The 15,068-nt window shown below is 43.6% G+C and overlaps 1 non-coding gene across 1 annotated transcript; it reads right to left on the bottom strand.

The window, feature by feature from the left end:
* Positions 1 to 9,473: 9,473 nt before the first annotated feature.
* trnad-guc (transfer RNA aspartic acid (anticodon GUC)) lies at positions 9,474 to 9,545 on the bottom strand. The gene has a single exon. It is a non-coding gene; the product is annotated as a tRNA-Asp (tRNA).
* Between the last annotated feature and the right edge of the window lie 5,523 nt (positions 9,546 to 15,068).

Raw genomic sequence — 15,068 nt, 5'->3', positions numbered from 1 at the left:
AGGTTGAGAGGCTTTTTGCAAGGAGTAAAAGAGATGGAAAAAATTGCCCTTCATCTTTGATTGAACTGCTAGGTTATTTGGACCCTTTTAAAGAGGTGTTTTATGAGATGCATCGTTTATGCAAGATTGCAGCTGTTTTACCAGTTACCACATCTGGATGTGAGTGCAGTTTTTCCACTCTAAAACTGGTAAAAAATCAACTGCGCTCAACTATGGTACCAGAGAGATTTTCCCATTTAGCTGTGCTCAGCATTGAGAGTGACCGTGCAAAAGCAGTTGACTTAAACAAGTTTGTTTAACACTTTGCTAGCATTCAGGGAAACCACCGTCTGCAATTGATTTAACCTGTACAGTTTAATAGTCATGTGCAATAAAATAACAGCATCTTGCAAATAAGAAAATTGCTTTAGGTTATAATTTTATCAAGTTAGTGTTTTTCATTTCAAGATGTTCTTTTTCGTATGTTTTCTGCATACAGTATGGAGCCTCACAAATGCCTGGTGTAGGATTACAAATTTATTTAAATGTTTAATTTAGATTTCCAATACAATAGTATTTTATATTGAGAAAGTTTAGAAATGATGAGACCAGGAAATCTCTGCAAACGGTAGGGGTTCCCAGCGGGATATTCCTGACTGTCCCATCTCAGTACTAGAAGGCTAGGCTTTTCCTGTTCTCGTTGTTTACCGACTGAAGAGTCATGCTGAGCAAGTTTGAACACCTGTTATTTTATTACTGAGACCATTTGTCTCATCTCAGTACGAGAAGTCTATGCCTTTCCTGTTCTCATGTCTCAGCTCATTTACATGCTTTGTTCATCACAATGTAATCCCCCCCCCTTGAAATGTATATAAACTACAATGTAAAGACTAGATTAGACTAGACTTGACTTGACTTGGGTACGAAGCAGACTACAGCAAATAAAGAATCCTGCTTAAATAAGTCTCCTGGTTTTCGCTTCTGAGTTTTTCTACACTGAAGAAGGAAGAAGTTTACAACAGATGGTGCCCTGTGACCCGGATGGAGAAACTGAAACTCAACAAAGAATGAACTTTTGAAACTTCAAAGCTCAAAGATCTCAACAAAGATCTGACTTTCCAGTTCCAGACTGAATCTTTTGAATCAAGAAAGATCTCAACAAAGCTGCCTGAGTTCGCGAACTGAATCTCAACAAAGATCTCAACAAAGCTGACTGTGTTCCAGAACTGAATCTCAACAAAGCTCTCAACAAAGCTAACTGAGTTCCAGAACCAAGCTCAACAAAGATCTCTGACTGAGTTTCCAGACGGAATTTTTCCATACAACAAAAATTTGGTGAGTTTCACTCCATTCAAAGAACCGTTGAAAAACCAGTAAAAATTATCCTCTGTGCCATCAGAGAAGTTAACAGACAGCTGTAGGGTTTGTTAACTAAAGTTATCCTCTAAAGTTGCTTTAGAGATGAAATGTATCCTCTATAAAATTAGGGAAGATTAGCATCAAGTGCTAATATATTGTACCCTCTGTTTTCAGGCAGGGAAGGTTAACATTACGTGTTAATATTGGTGAACCTCTGTTCAAACAGGGATGTGTTTATCCTCTAAAAGTTAGGAAGGTGAAAGATCCTATGCATTTCCTTTTAGAGTAGATTAGTGTAACGTGCTAATATTTTGTGTGTTACCCTTTGCTCTGGGCAAGGAAGGTTAACTGTGTTATCGAGTGTAGCCTCTTTTGATCAGAGAAGATTTAGTGTTTTTGTTTGTTTTATCCTTTAAAAGTTAAGAAGGTGAAAGATCCTTTTGCATTTTTCTTTTAGGGAAGATTAGTATAACGTACTAATAGTTTGTGATCTGTTGGTAACAAGGAAGTTTAACAATAGTTGATTTGTGTTAACAAGCGTACCCTCTGTAATCAGAGAAGTTTAGTGTTTGTTTGTGTGGTAACAAAGAAATCCACAAAATGATTAAGAAAAGTGCTAGACTAATCTCCACAACTAAAAAAGGTGGTCTTGCGACCCCTTTGTGGTCAGATAGTGAATTTAAAACACTGTTAGGAGAACAAATGAACCTAATAGTCACAGAAAAAGTTAGACAAGAACTAACAAAGAAATATGAGATTCATCCAGACAAGATTTGGTCGGTAGATGAGTGTAAAAAGGTGCTTGGAGCAAGTATCCGCAAAAAAAATGTGAAAGGGATATTATGCTGCCATAGAGAATTTGGTTTAGCAGTAGCTACACAACAGTCTCAGCATAACTCAGAACTAGAAAAAGAGAACAAAGAGCTACGTGCTAGAATTTCTTCTTTGACTAAGAAATTGAACCGCAACAAACCTATAGAAAAAAATGATGTAGAAGAAGTTAGTCAGCCGGATAACATTTACCCTGATTTACGAGCGTTCTTTGAAACAGATGCGGCTCTCCGCCCAGTAACTGATGTGCCTGTAAATTCATTAAATGTGTGTGGTGCTAGAAAGAGATCGGAGGGAATTGAGGGAACTGAAAGTGTTCCTCCCAACTCTTCTGTTGTCCAAATCCAAACGGTTGCAAAAGCACTTGGACCTAAAGCCATAGAGCGACTGTCCCAGAGCCTACCTTCAGCACGTAAACAGTTTTCTGAATTTAGAAGAACATTAATCAGCAAAATGCGTCTATATGACATGTCGTTAACAGAGGTCACACAGTTAATGTCACAAATTTTAAATGAAACTGAATTCAACAGTTTTGAATCTGCCGTGACTTCTGAACTACAGAATGCCAGAAAAGATGAATTGAGAGAGGGAGTTCTGAAGGCATTGAAGAACATTGTTGGACCTAAAATTGACTGGTCAAAGATCACTAGTTGTTTACAGAAGAAGGGTGAAACTGTTAGTGAGTACACTCAAAGATTTTGTCACTCAGCAGCAGCATACAGTGGTATAGCTGACACTTCAGAGAAGGTGGTAGAAGATAATGGTCCCCTAGTTCGCACATGGTTTGATGGTCTGTTGTCAGAACATAGAAAAGCATTGCCTTTCTTAGACTTAACATGGTCCACTAGAACCATACAAAACAACTTAGACAGTTTGGCTGCATGGGAAAGAGACTCTGATGTCAAGGAAAGAGTAAAAATTGCAGCAGCATCCTTTAAGGTCAACGCAGAGAAGCAACAGAAACGCAAATGTCCTAAGAGAGAGGGCAGTAGTTGTTATTATTGTGGTAAACATGGACATTGGGGAAAAGAGTGTAGAAAAAACAAAAAGAATGTTAGAGAAACTAACAATGTAACTCAGCGTCTGCTCAGCCTGCTGGCTGCTCTGAAGCAGCCCCTCCCCTCGTCATTAAGCTCGTTGGGCAGCTGTTTTAGTTGTTAACCAGTTGGGCTGTGATTGCTTATTTTCCTCACTAACTTACAACAGAGATAAAAGACTTCTGTTTTTGTTTAATAGAACAAAAGGAAAATGACTATCTCAGCCTTCCTTTGGGGAACACTGGTTAAGTAAACTCACAGCCTTAAATGTTATGCTACAGCATAGGCCCTTTATCAGTAATGGTGTTGGGTCAGACTGTAAATGTAAAATGCCTTCATGCAGTGTCCACACCTGATGAATGAAACAAAAGAAACTTCTGTCACCTCCTCCCATTGGGGAAATTGGTTAACTACCCCCACAGCCCCGAACATTATTTTACAGCGTGCACCAGTCAAGAACCCATCCTCATGTATGATGTCTGCAATGACTGAATTTTTGTTAGAGGATGAAGGAGAAATGACACACGATTGTGTTACGCTTACATATACACCTATGAGTGAAGTAAAAGAAACTCCCACAGAGAATTCAGAATTTGAGTTGTTTGTTGACGGTTCAGCTCAAGTAATTGAAGGTAACAGACGAGCAGGTTATGCAGTAACGTCCATCACGGAAGTGTTAGCTTCAGGACGTCTTCCAAATCATTTTTCAGCTCAAGCTGCAGAACTAGTAGCCCTAACGAGAGCATGCACGCTAGCTTCAGGATCAGTTGCTAATATTCTACACAGATTCCAGATATGCTTTTGGGGTAATTCATGATTTTGGTGTCATTTGGCAAACCAGACAGTTTCTAACTTCTGCTGGATCCCCCATTAAGCATGCTGAATTAGTGAAAGATCTAATGTTTTCCATGAAACTTCCAAAGAAATTAGCAGTGATCAAAGTGAAAGCACATCTCACAACTAATACTACGGAAGCTAAAGGTAATGCTCTTACTGATATGGCAGCTAAACCGGCTTGTTTCTATGCAACTGTACAAGTTTGTTCAGGTAGTGCAGCACAGAAGAAAATTATGCCTCCTGAATCAATAATTGATCTGTACAAAGACGTTTTCCTCCATTAGAACCAAAGTGGCATGGGCCACATCAAGTGATGTTGATTACAGCCGCTGCAGTATTGTGTCAGGGAAGGAAAACCTGGACTCATTGTACACACTGTAAAGTGTTCCCCCACCTACAGGGATAGGATAGGACACGAACCAGTGAGGAGACGAGGGAAGAACCGATTGCAACAGGCGGTCGGGGGCCAACCCTTCGGTGAAGAATCCCTCATAGGCCTTCCAATCCATTAATCCATCCTCACCTCACTGCATCTTTAGGTGTCAAAGGAATTAAGAAATAGGGAAAGATGGAACAATAGCAGACTCAGAAAAAGTTTACAAGCCTAGTGTTTGAACAAATACTGCTCTACTGTTTAGCAGACTCTGAAAAGTTTACAACCCTTTTGTTTTCTTTCTTACTCTGTGCAGATACCACTGATGACTTCCCGAGACCCATACGCACTGACCTCGTCATCTGCGTATGAAGCCACAAGAAAACCTCAAGAAAACGACTAGACCCACTTCCGAGCCAACTATCACAAAAGGATAAAGAAAAGAAAAATAAAAAAATACACAACGCAGAGACTCACATACGAAACCTTCAGTCATCCATCAACATGATCAAGATTGTCGTACCAGTAACATCACAGACACTCTCGCTTCGCACAAGATAATGATCTTACAGAACAGAGTGGCCTTAGATTACATTCTAGCAACGCAAGGAGGAGTCTGCACCATCATCGGACCTGAGTGCTGCACCGGGTTTTAATGGATCCAACAGAGAACTTGAACAAAATCCAACAAGACATTCTTGATCTTTCAGCAAAATTACACCAGATGACTGAAGATAATTCTTCATGGTTCGGAAACTTGTTAGGTAAACTGTGGATATGATTAAAGGAAATAGCAATTCTGCTGTTATTTCTTCTACTAGCGTACTATCTATGCGTCCACAGTATCAAGTGTTTCATTCAACAAATGACTCACGCCCCCCACAAAGAAATGACACTTCCAAACAGAAAAGACTATTACCCTTAAGAACTTCACAGACCCTAAATTTGCATGTTTGTTTCTGTGTCAGCATGCAATTGCAGAAACAGCAACACAGAAGCCTGTGCCTGTAACAATCACAAGTTACAAGAATTAACTTTTAAGTGTCTAAATTTGTATTTACCATTTGTCTCATCTCAGTACGAGAAGTCTATGCCTTTCCTGTCCTCATGTCTCAGCTCATTTACATGCTTTGTTCATCACAATGTAATCCCTCCCCCTTGAAATGTATATAAACTACAATGTAAAGACTAGATTAGACTAGACTTGACTTGACTTGGGTACGAAGCAGACTACAGCAAATAAAGAATCCTGCTTAAATAAGTCTCCTGGTTTTCGCTTCTGAGTTTTTCTACACTGAAGAAGGAAGAAGTTTACAACACTGGCATCCATAAATTTTTATCTTGGGCTGAAATGCCCAAACTATAGTGAATATGAGAGAGTGAGAAAGTGAGAGAGAGTGTGTGTGTGTGTGTGTGTGTGTGTGTGTGTGTGTGTGTGTGTGTGTGTGTGTGTGTGTGTGTGTGTGTGTGTGTGTGTGTGTGAGTGAGATTATGAATGACATTTTTATGTGCATTTTAAATTGTTGTATGTTATACTGTAATAAATCCAAAAATAATGTTTGACTAAAAAGTTACTTCACTGAGTCTTTATTGAATCAGAGGGAAATGTTTTGACAGTTGTGGTTATAATTGCAACAATCCTGCATTATAATCTTGTTTCAATCAAGATAACCTAAATCTATTGATGCTTTTATTCCATGGCTTGGTAGAATTCCAAAGTAGAATGCGGTCTGTTATTTCTTGATGCCATGAAAAACAGAGCGTTGCCATGGACGCAGTTCAGAGACGGAACTGACTATTTTCTTTAGTGGAAGCAATACAATCGTTTTTAAATCAATAAACTCCTTTTTAAATCAATATTTTGTGTCAAATTACTTATTTATTTGGTAGGTAGCCATCTAATAAGCGGGATAATGTATAGCGAGGCAGTTGTTATAGCGAATAACAACTGCCTCGCTATACATTATCCCTTACGTGTTGTATGACTAAATCTCTCCATATTTCCTCAAAACTCACCAGAAGACATCATTTGAGGGGTCTTTTTTTGTTTTTAAATCTCCTGGGGAGCATACCCCCAAACCCCCCAATAATTGCTTTTTCACAAAGTACAATTTAAAGGGCACCTATTATGCCCCTTTTTACAAGATACAATATTGGTCTCGGGTGTCCCCAGAATGTATTTGTGAAGTTTCAGCACAAAATACCCCACAGTTAAATTATCATAACCATTTGAAAATGTCATTTTTGGGGCCTGTTTTAAAAAGAGGTGTTTTTGTGTGTACCACCTTAAATGTAAATGAGCTGCATATCCCCGCCCTGCCTTTGGATGAGGGATAAGCGGGATAATGTATAGCGAGGCAGTTGTTATAGCGAATAACAACTGCCTCGCTATACATTATCCCTTACGTGTTGTATGACTAAATCTCTCCATATTTCCTCAAAACTCACCAGAAGACATCATTTGAGGGGTCTTTTTTTGTTTTTAAATCTCCTGGGGAGCATACCCCCAAACCCCCCAATAATTGCTTTTTCACAAAGTACAATTTAAAGGGCACCTATTATGCCCCTTTTTACAAGATGTAATATAGGTCTCGGGTGTCCCCAGAATGTATTTGTGAAGTTTCAGCACAAAATACCCCACAGTTAATTTATCATAACCATTTGAAAACGTCATTTTTGGGGCCTGTTTTAAAAAGAGGTGTTTTGGTGTGTACCACCTTAAATGTAAATGAGCTGCATATCCCCGCCCTGCCTTTGGATGAGGGTGTAACTTGCATACCTATGGCAATAATCAGTCGGTAGAAGCAGAATAGATGAGGGTGAGAGACGAGACCCGCTGTTTTGTATGGCATTCAGCCGTACATGTTTGAACCGTAATCAGACCCAGATGATGAAGAGACTCCGGCAGAAGAAACACAAATGAGAATGGACCAGGATGTCTCTGAATGGTTATTTGATACATTTATGTGCTTATAGAGTTGTAATCGCGTCCCCTTTGCAATTATGGATGTGCAACACACACACAGACACACACAAACTGTGATAACGTTGGCGCAATTTTTTTAATCTACAAACACAAATACTGTGATAACGTTTGCTACGTACAAACGAAATTACATTTATGCGAGGGACCTGTTGCGTCATGTTTACATTACTTGTCGTACAGGTGCTTATGTGGCAAATGTGAGAAGATGGCTACAGAACAAGAAAATATATGCTGCAGGGAGATAGAACAGGTATTAATTTATTTACATTTGTAATTGTTGCAAAAAATAATACGTGACATAAAACTGTCTGACGCTATTTGTTGTATCGAAGGTTACAAGACGGATGATAGCAATTTTGATGTCTTGTCTTTACAGAAAACATGCACAGTTTTTAATACAATATCTTTAAAAAATATATTTATAAACGTGTGGTTACACACTATACAAACAAGGTTTAAATTATTACACAGACATCCTATGACGACGACAACAACTTTAGACGCATTTGTTGTTGAATTGGCTGACATCGACTTTAATGAGTATTTGCTCAAAAATCATAAAATACACTTACTTCTACTGGAGGTGACGTTGGATCGCGAACAGTATAGGCAACGATCCACACTTGAGGATTAAATTTGAAGCAAGACCTGCTTTGAATTGACCCTCGTTCACAAAACAGTCTGTCAGAAAATGATTTGCGCAAACATAAACGTATTTTGGAAGTTTAAGTGGCGCCTTTCCTTCCTAAATAAAATCTATCCACTGCGTTTTCAGTGTTCAGTGTTCAACCACTTTGTGTAATGTAGTGTAGAGAACAAAACACATTCAATGAAAACCGTAGCATTTTAAATTATGAATAATATCCATGGCCCCCCTCCTGAAACCTCATGCCACCCCTTTGTCACCCCAGGAAAAAATCTCTAGATCCGCCACTGCCCCCAACAAGGGCAAGCAGGATCTTTGGTTACCATGGCTACGATCAGATAAGTTGGTTTATTACTGTTAAGAATGTGGTCAGGGCCCCTGCCATTAGAACCTACAGACATAAAAACAGACTTCCCTGCATGTATTTGTCGATAAACGGATCTATAAATGAGCATGCATCCCAGAACATTTTTGTGAATGATTTACTGTATTGTGTTTTATGTATATTATGTATTTGATACTACGGTATGTATTTTATTATACAACTAACTGTAGTGTCACAAATGTATTAAAATGTTTTAATTTATGTTCAAAAGTATTTTAAACTGTTTGCCACGCTAGGTGGGTGTAGCGCTCATTACCTTTATACACTTTTTAACAAGCGTGCACCTAAAGATGTATGTCTGCAACCTGAAGACGTGTTTCCGTAGTGTAGTGGTTATCACGTTCGCCTCACACGGGAGGGCCAGCCGCACGTACGTGTAGACTTCCTTGACCCATGCTTGTTTGCTTAAAGGTGAAGACCCAACTTTATGTATGTTTTGTAAAATTCCCTTATCTGTCAAACATATTTTTTTCGATTGTCCTGGACTTAACACAAGCAGAATGCTCAGGAAGTCTACGTGTGGCCAAAGGTATATTGCATCCGTATTGTTAAGCACTACCATAGAGAATGAATGGGAAAAGTTAAGGGAAGTTAAGCTTAACCATTTTCGGCTCCCGCACGAGGGCCAGCCGCACGTAGGTGTAGACTTCCTTGACCCATGCTTTTTTGCTTAAAGGTGAAGACCCAACTTTATGTATGTTTTGTAAAATTCCCTTATCTGTCAAACATATTTTATTAGATTGTCCTGGACTTAACACAAGCAGAATGTTCAGGAAGTCTACGTGTGGCCAAAAGGTATATTGCATCCGTATTGTTAAGCACTACCATAGATAATGAATGGGAAAAGTTAAGGGAAGTTAAGCTTAACCATTTTCGGCTCCCGCACCAGTTGACCTGGGTTCGATTCTCGGCCAACGCATTTCATTTTGCTCAAGCTGTCGTTAAAACAGTTTTCTGGGGACCCTGGCCAGCTCCTCCTCTAACTCGTTTGCTGCAGCAAAACTTTTGTACCGGTCTTTTGGCAGCAGTGTGGACTGGATCTCCCCGTCGGGGAATCGAACCCCGGTCTTCCGCGTGACAGGCGGAGATAATTTCCACTATACTAACAAGGAGTTGCAGAGACAGGTAGTTGTCTCCGATCAGTGCGACTTCCAGGAACAGTGACATGCATCAAATGTGAAGTGTCTGTATAAAACGTGTTACATTTATAAACTAGAAACCTTGTTTTTTAATATGGAGCCTGGTAGGTCAGGTCAATAAGTTCATGCAATTTTTTTAAGTGCCAGGTCCAAACAAAAAGAGTTTCAGTTTATCTGCACCTGCCAGCTGCTAATGTATTTCGAGAATTCTTGCTGACCGCACAACAGGGCTTCCAGCCTACATCCAACGGTCTTGCGTTGGTGGTATAGTGCTGAGCAAAACTTTTGTTAAGGTCTCTTGGCAGCAGTAAAGGACTGGATCTCCCCGTCAGGGAATCGAACCTTGGTCTTCCGCGTGACAGGCAGAAATACTTTCCTAACGAGGAGTTGCAGACACACGTAGTTGTCCCCGATCAGTCTGACTTAAGATATTTACATTACACTGTTATGCTGATTGGATTAGGATGGGTAACACTCTCAGTCTAGGGCAAGTTCCTAAACTTGTATGCCTCATTTACATGCTTTTGTTTCAGAGTGTCTCCACCATTATGTAACGCCTCCCCCTGAAAGGGTATATGAACTATATGTATACTGCCTTAGTTAGACTTGACTTTTGATTTTGGACGAAGCAGACTACAGCAAATAAACAATCCTGCTTAAAAGATACAATCCCAAGTCTCCTGGTCTTCGCTTCTGAGTTGTTCTACACTTAAGAAGAACAAGGTTTACAACAATTCATTGGGCTATCATGCAATCAAACTAATCAAGAGTTGTAGACTTTGATGGGTTGTTGTTGTTGTTTATTTTCATTTAGCTGTTCTCATGATTGCTGTATTTATAGACAACTGTGCCTAGGATCTTTAAGTTTAATCACACCACATGTAGCCATTTACACGTATTCCTACTTGGCATATGTAACTCTTTAGGTATTTACAGCACCGCTGGTCACTGTATGATAAAAATGTGAAAACATCATAAGTAGAAGTTTATTTTAGCACAAGTTTGCTCTGTGTGAATGTATTGTTCTGTTTCAGTGGTGTTCTGTGACTCAACCTTGAAGGGAAAAGATATTGCCTTTGTGGTCAAACCCTGTTCCCCAACGGCATCTGCTGAAGAAAGGGAGTGGACACACTTGTTGATGGCCCCAGAGTACAAGCATAAAAAAAAAGATTTGGCAGGAAAACTGAGAGTGCGCTATAGACATTGGAGATATTGCCTTTGTGGTCAAACCCTGTTCCCCAACGGCATCTGCTGAAGAAAGGGAGTGGACACACTCGTCGATGGCCCCAGAGTACAAGCATTAAAAAAAAGAGTTGGCAGGAAAACTGAGAGTGCGCTATAGACATTGGAGATGCACCAGTCCTTGACACAAGAGAACAAGAAAGAAAACAAAGAGTGGCAGGAGGGGATGAATCAAGTCCAGTGAAGCAGGCTTTGATCACAGCTGCAAAAATATGGAGCGCTTCACGGATTGGCGTGTAATCCTTGCGCTCTGTGCCCAGCAATGCTCTCTGGATGCCGGCCAATCAGCAGCTCGGATTGTCGAGCGTTTGTCGAGCGTTTTCGGTTTTGGGCCAATCAGCAGCTCGTATTGTCGAGCGTTTGTTGAGCGTTTTCGGTTTTGAGCCAATCAGCAGCTCGTATTGTCGAGCGTTTGTCGAGCGTTTTGGGCCAATCAACGGTTAGTATACTCAAGCGTTTGTCGAGCGTTTTGGGCCAATCAACGGGTAGTTTAATCAAGCGTTTGTCATAGCAACCACCATAGCAACTGACAACGAGTCAATTACCCCAGTGAGTCAGTGAGTAAAACAAAAATAAATAGAATATTACGAATGTACTGACATAACATTGTCTTCCCAGAGTACTTTTACAATGTACTGACATGGAATTTGTCGATGCATTATGCTGTCAATCGCTGGTTTTGATATTTAAAAGATACGTTAACGTTAGTTAATTAACGTGAACGTCAGGCGTCCTGTTTACACATTTAAACCATATTTACACTTTGAATTTCGACTCCAAACTGTAGTAACTACATCTAAGGAAGATAACCAGTTAGTCTGATCAAAGATTAAATACATTTTGAGAGATCGCTAGCATGTAATGTAATGTAATGTAATCCATTGCATTGGAAATTAACAGGACAGCATGTGACGATCTCTGAAAACAAAATTAAATTATGAAAAGACCATACAGTTAGTATCTTTAGACCCTTAAGATTATAATATCACCACGTGAAAACAAAATATAAAGTTTAAGTGTATGTTTTATGCATTAACAATAAGCCTGTTTGTTTAATGGCTGCCAGTGCATAGGTGGCTGACCCTGGGTTCATTATTTACCTGTTGTGTCAAGTTATGTTAATTTGTTAACATTAATATTTCAATAGTGAATGTGTAGTACTAGTATATCATTAATCTTATGTATGATATTCCTGTTAATATGGCAATTAACATGTAGTTTAACCTGTAATGCTCGCTTAACGCTGTGCTGTGTCATTGTAGAGATGGTTTTTGCAAATTTTAAAGTGACGGCCTCGCAGCAGCTTGTCCTGCGGGCCTCTGATGAGGCGGCGGCCTTCATCGCCGGCAAGGGGCCACGCGGGACCGCCGAGGGCCAAGAAGCCAGAGGAGGTGGAGAAGGAGGCCCAAGCCCACGTCATCTCAAAGGGCGGTGACCCTGGTAACCCCATGCTGGTGCTGGGCTGCCACAGCATCCAGTTTGGCAAGTACCAGGGTCAAACTTTCCGTTGGCTCCTGGAGAACGACGTGGGCTACACCACGCAGTTGGTTGCCAGCCACCAGCGGGAGCGGGAGAAAAGTGCCTCCGACAGCCCCCTTATGGCCAACAAGGACGCACTCGCCCGGTACTCGTGCGCCCACCCTGCTTTTGCTGAGCAGCTGCGTTACCACCGGGTGCACGAGGAGGCCCGGGCTCGCGCCACTCAGCCCGGGTGTGAGGGCGAGGCGCTTGTTGGCTTTGTGGACTACAAGGAGGCCACCCTGAAGGACCTGTACGACTCCACGGAGAAGAAGCACCAGACGTAAGTCCTGTTGTGGTGAAGGGCAGTGTACTGTTGACAGGGTGCTGTGACTTGTTTATATGCGTATTAATCTTTGATCATTGTTTTGCATATTTGTCAAGTGGCTACGGCGGAAGACACCGCAGCCTGGGACCTCGATGGACGCCGCCAGGAAGTCCATCCTGGGCCGAGACAAGGAGCGGTCGGCAGAGGTGGCTGCTACCCCCCCACCTCCCACCAGCAGCAGCAGCAGCACCCCCACCACCAGCAGTGGCCCCAGCAAGGCCGCTGCTTCCACCTCGCTGCCGCCACGCAAGCCGATCGCTCCCATGTTCTCGGCCCTACTGGCAAGGCGTCCAATGGCCCCAGGTGAGCTGCAGGCCAAGGTCAGGAAGCTGATGACCACACCAGCACGGCCTGCAGTTCCAGGTAGATCTCTTTCTTTCTCTTTAACACAACAGTGGTTCAGTGTACAGGATTAACTAACCATTGCCCTCCCACCCCACAGCGGTGTCTACATACATGTCTACAGAGGTGACGGACGAGGATCTGGTCCAGATGGCCACTGACTTAGAAACGGGTAAGTCAGTGCGGAGTATCACGCTCTGGCTATGTGCGTGCAGCCTTACTGAGATGATTTATTCTTTCAAACAGGTGACCCGGAAGCTCGCCGGTGCTGCCGCCCAGACCGCAGCGTGGGCAACGAACGTCGGCAACGAGCACGGACAGGTGCTCATGTCCGTGCTCACGGATGCCGAGGGTGCCGGCCTGTTGCCCATGGCTGCGGGGTTAATGCGGCGGTATCGGGACGCTGGGGTGGAGCCGCCTCAGCTCCTCTACGTCGACCGGGACTGTTGTTCGTCCCACGGGGGATCCAAGACAGCTGACATGTTCGGGAAGTGGGACAAGCTGGTGGTCCGGCTGGACATCTGGCACCTGATGCGGCGGTTCGCGTCAGGTGCGTTGTGGCAAAAACAATAATTAAACAAACAGCATCACAGTAAGAGACATCATGGTTCCATAACTTGATATAACATGCATTTTTCCATAACAGGTGTCACCACCGAGAGCCACCAGCTGTATAAACCCTTCCTGCAGCAGCTGTCTTCGTGCATCTTCCTGTGGGACCCAGAGGACGCAGCCCGGTTGCTCAAGGCGAAGAAGAGGATGCTTGAGGCGCAGGGGATGACCTTCTCGTCCGACGCCGGAGTGTGGAGGCACGTCAGCCGCAAGAATATGGCTCTCCATTGCCGTCGCCGCACGCGTGGAGCGGCGGAGACGGAGCGGCTGATCGGTGACCTCCTGGAAACCTTCGGCGGTGCCAACGGACGAGACACCATGGGGATTTCCCTGCTGGACCAAGACCGCATCCAGAAGATCTGGACGGAGCAGCGGCGCCACCTCCATTGCATCCAGGACCCGCCGGGCGTGGAGCTGTACACTGAGACCGGCAGGATGACCAAGGGGGGGATCAGCCTGCCGGTGTACCGTTGTGCACGAGGCTCCACGTCCCTGGAGTCGTTCCACCTGCATCTCAACCGCTTCATTCCAGGTATGTTTCACATTCTTCACTGTCATGTCAATCTTTCACTGTCATCGACTCGCTGTCATTCACATTGTGTGCACTGAATAAACTGCTAAACAGATCTGTGTTCCTCCTCAGGAGAAAGTGCCAATCCCTGGCACTTCCAGTCATTTCTCCTGGAGGGGTTGACGCGGTGGAACGCCGACAGGGCGGCGTCCGTGGCACAGGAGGGACGGCTGCTGCTCCGCTCCTACAATGGCCCCCTGCAGCACTCCCTTGACCAGCTCAGCCAAAGGGTGCTTGGCACGAGTATGGTCAAGGATTACACCAAGCCCAGGGAGTACACGGGTAAGAACACAATAGCCACCGCGCTTACAAGTGTCCACACTGAATGATATTTGTACCAGACTGACTGATGCGATTTCTGTTGTTGTACTTCAGGGGAAATCATCGGCATCGAGTACCTGTACTCCCAGACGGGCAGAGTGCTGCAGGACGTCAGCTTGGACCCTGACATTCCGGACGCGGGGGGGGGGGGTTCCCCAACTCGTCGAGGATGACGAGCTCGCCGACGGCCCGCAGGAGGTGGAGGACCTCACCCTGCACGTGCCTGGCGAGTTCCCTGCTCCTCAGACGGACCCGCGGTCAGGGCGACCGGCTGACGCACCCGCGCCCGAGCCATCCAGTCCGACCGGTGCCCACGAGCCCGCACCCCACTCCCCCGGCCGGTCCTCGCCAGAGCCTCAGCAGGTTGCTGAGGTAAGCACGCCACCTCTTTGTGGTCTGCGACTGCAGTGCATCTCGCATCACCAAAAACTGCGCTCGCTCTGTTCCATCCAACTGACTTATTGTTTTCCATCTCTTCTTGTGTGTCTGCAGGACTACAGAGGACCGGATGACCAGCCGGGGTACCTGGCCGTGGTCCAGTTGGCCACGGCCTTGGTGGGGT

Source organism: Siphateles boraxobius, unplaced genomic scaffold, assembly GCF_051911475.1.
Source record: "Siphateles boraxobius isolate OS27281-9 unplaced genomic scaffold, OSU_SipBor_1 42, whole genome shotgun sequence".
Taxonomy (NCBI): Eukaryota; Metazoa; Chordata; class Actinopteri; order Cypriniformes; family Leuciscidae; genus Siphateles; species Siphateles boraxobius.
This window is presented reverse-complemented; position numbering and strand designations above follow the sequence as displayed.